Source organism: Serinus canaria, chromosome 14, assembly GCF_022539315.1.
Source record: "Serinus canaria isolate serCan28SL12 chromosome 14, serCan2020, whole genome shotgun sequence".
NCBI lineage: Eukaryota > Metazoa > Chordata > Aves > Passeriformes > Fringillidae > Serinus > Serinus canaria.
In genome coordinates this window covers 4,424,681-4,432,851 of record NC_066328.1, presented here as the reverse complement: position 1 = coordinate 4,432,851, position 8,171 = coordinate 4,424,681, and the positions used below count along the sequence as shown (strand labels likewise).

Sequence of the window (8,171 nt, the reverse complement as noted above, 5' to 3'; positions counted from 1 at the left end):
ATTTGCTCTCAGGTGTCACATAGACCAACAAAAGCAATCTTGTAATTACAGGGCTGTCTTGAATACGAGGGCTAATGCAGCAAACAAGGTTTAACAATGCCCTTGATAGCTCTTAAAATAAAAAAAAAAAAAATTGGTTTTTAGCCTTATGTGAACAGTAACCACAGACTGGTCTCATTCTCTATATTATTTTTCAGATACATATACAAAATTCCTTTTTTTGAAAAGAGGACAATTGTTCTATTTTATTATCATGTATTTGCTCCTCCACAAGCAGAACCTGATTAGTGGGTTCTGAGCTAACCAGCTGAGGGAAAGCTGAGAAAGGAATGTTTCCATGGCATATGCAATCCTCCACCACCCACCACTGTGGGTCCTGGATGTGAGGTAGAGAAAAGGACCAAATTATCTGAACTACACATTCCCACCTACCCAGAGATATCTTCAAGGAGGGAGCAGAAATTACCATAGACAATAAATCCTTAATTCTCCATCTCACTGAGCCAACATTTCCCAGATTATGAGGCATTCCTTTCATATGGAAATCCAGCAAATCACCTCCTGTGACAACTGTGCCCACTAAAGTGCTCAGTATGGAAAAGACAGACAGAACATCCCCGTCTCTGACTCTCCGCACAAACACAGGGCCACACACTCAGAGAAATCAAATGCCTTCCTTTTCCAAGAAAACATAACCACACAGCTTGATGAAAAAAAGCAAAAAGTAGAAAATAGTTCAGTAAGAGCAAACTTCCTAGTGTACAAGTGCTCATATTCAGCATTTTGAATTAAACTTATTTTTTTCCCCAATCAGGAGTGCAGCATTTTCAGCAAGTCTAAGAGTGTCTAAGTTCTCATAAAGCATTCTAAAGCCTGGATGTTTCACTTCAAAGTGCAACCATTGTAGCTGAAAGCCTTCAGTTGTACTGCCCTGTTTGCTTAGTAAATCCAAATTCCTAGGAAGGGATAATAGATTAAAAATGAATCCATTACTTAAAGCACCCCAAGTTCATGAGTGTGGGCTCTGTATCTCACCCCACAGCTGTGTTTGCTTTAGGTTTGGGTAGAAAAGTCTTCATTGCTATCAGAGGGATAGATGAAATTCCAGAGGTAGCAATGTGTTGGGCAACTGCTTTCCTTAAGACCTGGTCTAAAACTCAGGAAAATATGTGTAAAAAGGCTTGTATAAAATACATTAGTTCCTCCTTTGCTTCCAAAGCATTGATGAGTAAGGGATTCAATTTATACATCAATTCTATTTAAATACTTGGTATCCAAGAACACCTATCTTTAGAAATCACCCAACAAAGGAAATGGGCAATTCCCACTGCAAAAGCAAGGCAAGGAAAGTAGCTCACATCAGTCTGTGCTGGGTAAAGGACTTGGTGATTCTGGAAAGGCAGTTTGAGAGTTCTCTGAGCAGGTCTGACACTGATCCCACACTCTGCAGCCTCAGAGCTTCCATAAACCTCAGCCTTGGCACCCTCCACATCAGGATGCAAACACGATTTGGGGATTTGAAATACTCAGTAAGAGAATTCCTTGTGTCTTGCTCACCTACACTGAAGGGAATAGGACACTACTGCTCTATGCCAATTTTTAAAGTCTGAGAATTTTGAATATCATTATAATTTTAATTCTTCCCAGCCAAATTCATTCCAACAATATTAAAATATTTAGGAAGGGAAAACGATTAATTTAAAGGTAGACATGTTTCCTTCATGTCCTTAGTAACATGCAAGAGGATTTGCATGCACTATTTTTTTACATGCTTTAATGCCATGATCATTACTTTTATATCAGTGGGAATTGGTATCTTTCCTTTGTTTTTTCTTTTTTCCTGATTATCTGCTATCACTGCAATGCTGAGCAAGGGCTGTAACTCTCTATCTGTAAAAAAACATTCATTTTGGTCCAGTGGCAGGGCTGCACTTTGCCTCCATCCTACCTCCCATTGCTGCAGGACCCTTGGCTGTGTCCCATGGCCTCACAAAGTCCAAGAGGCCACCCAGGATGGCACCAAGTGGCCCAAATGCAAGGGCCTCTTATAAGGAAGGACCAAGCCTGAACAGCCAGGGCTCAGGCTATATTAAATTATTATTACATTTAAGCCAACTGCTGAAGTAACTGGCAAGTTTACAGCATTGATGTAATATACCACGTTGCTAATAATATTATTATATCAATATTCAACAGAAATCTAGACCACTGATGGGAAAATATGGATAAACATGCACATTAAGCAATTTCAAAGGATGAAAATATGACTGTTTCAACCCAGTATTGACTTCTGAGTACATTTTTATTACCCTTTTTCCAAAGCAGCAATGACTTATTGTCAGTGTTTTACATTGCTTTTTTCATCCTTCTATATAAACCATGTCTCTTTTCTTAAAACAAGAGTTGTGAAGAAATCCTAACGTGAGAACTGTGACCAAAGTTAATCCTTGCTCCTTAAAAAGGAATGGTTTATATTTATATTATGATAATGCTAAAGCTTTTACTGTGATATTAACATAGAAATGTGATTGCAGAATTAGTGATGCTTATATTCTTGTAAAAACAACAAACACTTGTTTTTCTTTTACAGGATATTGAAATTCCACTTAAACAAATGTGTCCAATGTAAACACAAAATAAAATGTTAAAGGAATCCTTCCAAATCTTCTGTAAAGGAAAATTTATAAAATTAAACTGCACCATGTTCATTTTTGCACTCTCCTGAATACACTTGACATATGTAAGCACAAACATGGATGAAAATATTTCCAAAGGGGAAAGAACACATGCTCAGATATTATCTGGGAAAAAGATGCATTGAAATTCCTCTGTGATGAATAGACTTATTTTTTTTTTTTTCTCCTCAGGGTGACCTCTACCTTCAGAATATGATGGTTTTATTATGATTAATAAATTTCATTTCCACAGAGGAAAGGAACAGTGTCAGCTTAAACTTAAAGCAAGTGGGTTTCTTTTTAAATGCTAATTTTTAAACACGCCCTTGCATGACACCAAATTTAGAAGCTCAGAAGGTTAGCAGAATAGATTCTGATTTCCAGGCTGAAAATAGGAAGAAGGATTTAAACTATATTGTCACACTGCAAATCATTAAGCTGCTTCAGCCCCGCACACTCTGCTTCCCTTACTCACTGCTATGCCAGCCTGCTTACTTCTCATTACAATTAGTGGCATTTAAATGCTTTGTGATCATTTACACTGCAAATTATCATTCTAGGTAAACAACTTACTGAAATTTAGGACGTGCCAATGGTAAGGTGGTGAATAAATTAATAGTTGATGCCATTCTCTGTGTGTTTTACAGGATGATAAAACAATGTAGCCAAAGGAATATGCACAAATTCTTGTCTCAGAACACAGCTGATGAACAATTTTGATGCATCACTAACTAGAACAAGGTAAGCTCCTCTGTTTTCCAGTATATCTGGGACAAGCATTCAGGACATCATGGGAAAAAATATGTTTGCTAGCATTTTGTTAACATACTGACACTGGTTCTTAAATAGCTGGACAAAAATCTTCCTGGGAAATAACTGAGAAAAAACCCCAGTGAAACCATGCTAACTTCTATAAATGCAGCCATAAGCCATCCACCAAAAGATGGCATGATCCTTACTTATGCTATGCCTTAATCTCTTCAATCACCTTCAGCACATGGTTTAAAAATGCTAAAATACTACATAAAAGGACAATTTGTTGCTCATTGATCATTAAAAAAAAAAAAAGTAATTTATGAAGGGAAATTTTGGGATTTATTTTGTTAGGGCCTTTGAAAGGGAGTATCTCTAAGTAATCAGTAGTAGGTGTTGCTGAAGTCTCTAAAAATTGGGGAATTCTGTGCCTCTTTGATCATAAATGCCATTTCAGGATTTTGAATTCTTTAGTAGTATGGCTGCATTTCCACACACATCTGGGACAGACAGTGGAGCTCCAATTCTGGAGACATTTAGAAGCTCCTGAATAACATACACACTATAGTGCTTAATAACAGAACTCATAAGGAAAAATTCACCACAGAAAATATGAACCAAGTATTATACATTTTCCTCAAGCAATTTGAGAAGCACAGAATGAGAATTTTAAAGAATTTGATACACTTATTTTACTTATCATTATCAACTGCCCTCCATTTTTTCAAATCTAATATTGGTGGAGGAACTACAGAAAATGATGAACCTGCTTAAGAGGTATAAAGAGAGAAGGTAAAACTTGGTCACTACTTCAGATCAAAGCCTGACCTCAGCCATATTAAAGCAAAGCCTGTGTGCCACTGGGAAGCTCATCTTTCTTATTTTTCCCCAATATTATCCACTCTTGACCCACTTTATTCAAGTCATAACATTGCTTCTGTAAGGAATACAAGGAAAGCAAGGGTTACCTGGCCTTTATACCACCCAAATCCAGAAATTATTCCAATAACTAACTTGGTGCCCTTCCTCTTGGTCACAGAACTACGACGATCCCAAGAGGGATGACACCAGCAGCACAGCTCCTCCCTGTGCACACCAGTCACACATCACACTGCTGAGCAGTATTTCAGGCTCAGTGGCTCAAACCTGAGCAGCAGGGGTAGCCCTTTAACCTAACATTCATCCCACTGTCGTAGGATGGTGTCTGCTTGTGGTCTTCAAAGAATGTGCAAACAATTAATTAACTTCATTTTAGATATTAACACCAGGGGACTTTGGGCATTTCAGGCACCTGAATCACCAACAGGTCTCTCTCTGCCTCAGAAGGCAATGGACAAAATGTCTCGGAAGTTTTTACTTAAGATCAAGGAAACTGAAATCTGCTGATAAAAACAATTTCCAGGCATTTGCCTTGATTGGGACTGTAAAGAATAATAAAATTCTCCTTGCCAAGCGTTGAACGCACCCTACCAAACACTGAGGTCACTGTACAAGGGAGGACTCTCACATACTTTATTCACAGCATCTGCCTCTCCCATGACCTGTGATGTGCTACAGATGTGTTATGTGGAGCAGAGAAAGAATTGGGAAGTGACAGGCAGCACAATAAAGAGTGAAACTTCAAGGTGTGCTGCAGGGCTGAACTCCTGGGTGCCTGCAGAGCCATCAGGGATTTCCCATCACTACAGGACTAACACATTCCTGGGTTTTCTCAGAGATAAGAAACTTGACCAGGGTCTGCCGTGGGTAGAGGGCAATAATGAAAGGTTTCCATGAAAGGATGTTCATAAATATGTCATTGATGAAATATTAAAAGCACTGTTTACTTTTTCCTGCAAGCTGGGGGAAGGAGAAAGTAGAGAAGCCTATGCAGACTTTTCTGTAGAGATGAATTCCCAATTCTTGGCTGTTCACTCATGTATGCCACAAATCAGTTTGGCCAGGTAATTTCCTTGCTAATTGGCAGGCATGTTTTGCAGAAGTTTCACTGATGCTCAGATGTGGTTTTAATTTTGCTTCTGTTTGCTAGCCTGTATCTTCTTTTCAAATTTGTGAGATGTTTACAGCCAGCCAAAGCTGAGCTGCCATCTTCTAAAACATTTAAATGAACATGATTGATACTGGTTAATTTGCAGAAACACAGAAAGGTAACAAACAGCAGTGACTTTCTCCTAAGCTGATGCTGGATAACTGCAAACTGCAGCAATCCTAAGGACAAATCTCTCTTAAGAGCTCTCATTCAGTTTCAGTCTTGCTGTGTGGATTCACACCAGGGTGGGAATTGAAGCTGATGCCTAGTCAAAAGTCAAACAGAATTCTATGCACCACCACCTTTCTGTGTAGCTTCTATCCAAGAAACTTAGATTTTATATAAACTTCATGAAAAAAGCCACTGGGGAATCTGAGGCTTGCCATCAGGTGACACCTAAACCCAACTCCATTCCAATGAAAAGAAAGCATTTCTTAGGTCTGTAAAACATTTTCTTATTACTATTGCTGTTATACTTAGGGGCAATAAAGCTTGAAGAAATTCCTACCTAGTGCAATAATAAATATACTGAGTACATTATTTATAAAATTTTAAAGCAGTCTTTTGTGATCATGTATAAAGTTCTGCAAGCATAGCATTGTTTTATGTATTGTTTATAGCATTGTTTTATTTATTTGCAATATGATAATCTCAAGATATTAAAGCTGAATCCTTGCTCATTTAATGGACTTGTATACAGGCATCCATACATGCACACACACAAATCATCTTTCATGTGCTCTATTTTTAGCCTACCGGAGAAAAACCAACCTCATTGCTTCATTAAAAAACCAGCCCAGGAGATGCACACGTGCCTACAGGCACTTGTTGAGGACAAACAGAGATTATTCACTATTTCTGTTATCAAAGGAGCCTCACATTGCAAATCCTCCACTTACAAACCACGGGCCCTGAGCTTTCCCTTATCTGGTGGTGCTGTCACGTTTGAGCAGCCGTGCGGACTGACCCGGCACCGCCAGCACCGGGCAGGCTGGCACACACAGCCACAGCCAGGGCTGCCACGGCTGACAAAGGAACTCATCAAACCTCATCAAAGGAGAGCAGAGGATAATCAAAGTGTTCCCTGATTTTTATCAACCGGTCCAACAGCTGAACATCTTCAGCACGCAACTACCCAGAGCAGTAAAGGCTGTGACAAATGGAATTCGGATAAGCAACTATTTATAGCAGCAGTAAATGCAAGTTTAAACTGCCAACGTAAAGGACACTTGAATTTATAGAAGAAGCTTAATTTTGTGCATTAGTGCAACATTTCCTAGACTTTCCCAAGCAAAAACTTCAGTATCTGCTATTTTTCACAGGGAACAGCAGTACAGCCTTAAATAAATACTAGAACAGAGACCGTACAGATGCTCCTTCAGCTTCATTTTTTATTTGATTAGCAGAAGAGCAAAGCATAATAATAAAAGCATCTCACAGAAAATGGTTATTTTCCCAAACTGCTTCATGAAATGAAGTCAAACCCATTGTCAGCAATAGTAAAAGGGAAGAACCTCTCTCAACTGAGCATATGTCTTCACACAGTAATTCTAACAGGCTGAAGGAAACACCTCTGAGGCTGCATTCTTCCAAAGAGTTTGGATTGGACTCTTTCAAATCCCACTGTAAGAGTATGATCTAATCACTATCTCCTACCAGACACATGAACAGGTCAATGAGATGTGTGCAAATTTGTCTGGCAAAAATGTGACCAGCTGCAGTTATTTATCTACCTTTCCTGGCAGAGGTAGGTTTGCCACAACAGGCACTGCAGCCATTCTGAGCACTTCATCAAACATTAATTTGTTTTAAATCAGTATCTCCATATTTGCTATTGTTCAATGAATTAAATTTGTGGCAGTGTTAGTGCTGACAGGTTAATGATAGCATGCAGGGAAATTGCAATGACTGGAGCAATTGCATTTGTTAAAAATGGCCAATATTCTCTTCAAATATTTCAATAGCACAAATCCCACGGTTTGCTTATTGAAACTGCTTGCTTTTATTCAACATCTTTCCTGGAGTTATGAAGTTAAACCTTTCAAAATGTTTAATCTATTTTGGAGACAGTATCTTTCTCCAAATGGAGGTCAATAACTTAATTTATGACTGTCAACTTCTAAAGCTTCATAAACCATTTCTTTTGCTTGCATGCAGAGACACACACACACAGAATCCTTCCTCCTGGGACTGATTCTGCTCCAAAATGTAAATAAATACAGTCACAATTGGACAGGTGTTATATCCACTTCCACCATACTTCATTCCAAATTCAGCTTTATATATATATACACCCTTGCCTTTCTCTCTGTTATTTCAAAATCATAAACTGCAAATACACTTGGGAGAAAGATAATACCAAGCATGCATCAGCACTGGATTTTTTTGTTTGCTTCTACATAAAGGCTGGATAATAGTTAAAAACTGGAAGAGAGAGAGATAATATAAATATAAAATCATAACCCTGTCCCATTTTTACACAAAAAATATAAAATGTCATTTGCAGGCACATCTGAGAATGCACTTGCAAAAGACACTATAATTGCTTTTTCTTTCCAAACTATGAATTTTGATGTTACGAAACCTAAAAGAGAAAAAAAAAAAATATAGATTGAGCACGGATTTGAAAAATTCACTAAGAATGCTAAAGCTGCAAAATGAACAATGTTCTGCAACCAGCAAGTAAATAAGCCACAGGTTTGTTCTGGGTCTCA

General features: G+C 38.3%; 1 protein-coding gene across 3 annotated transcripts in view; it reads right to left on the bottom strand.

Moving 5' to 3' along the window:
* The window catches only part of RBFOX1 (RNA binding fox-1 homolog 1), a 519,079-nt gene that overhangs the window by 2,557 nt on the left and 508,351 nt on the right, over positions 1-8,171 (bottom strand). The gene's annotated exons all lie outside the window — the stretch shown is intronic.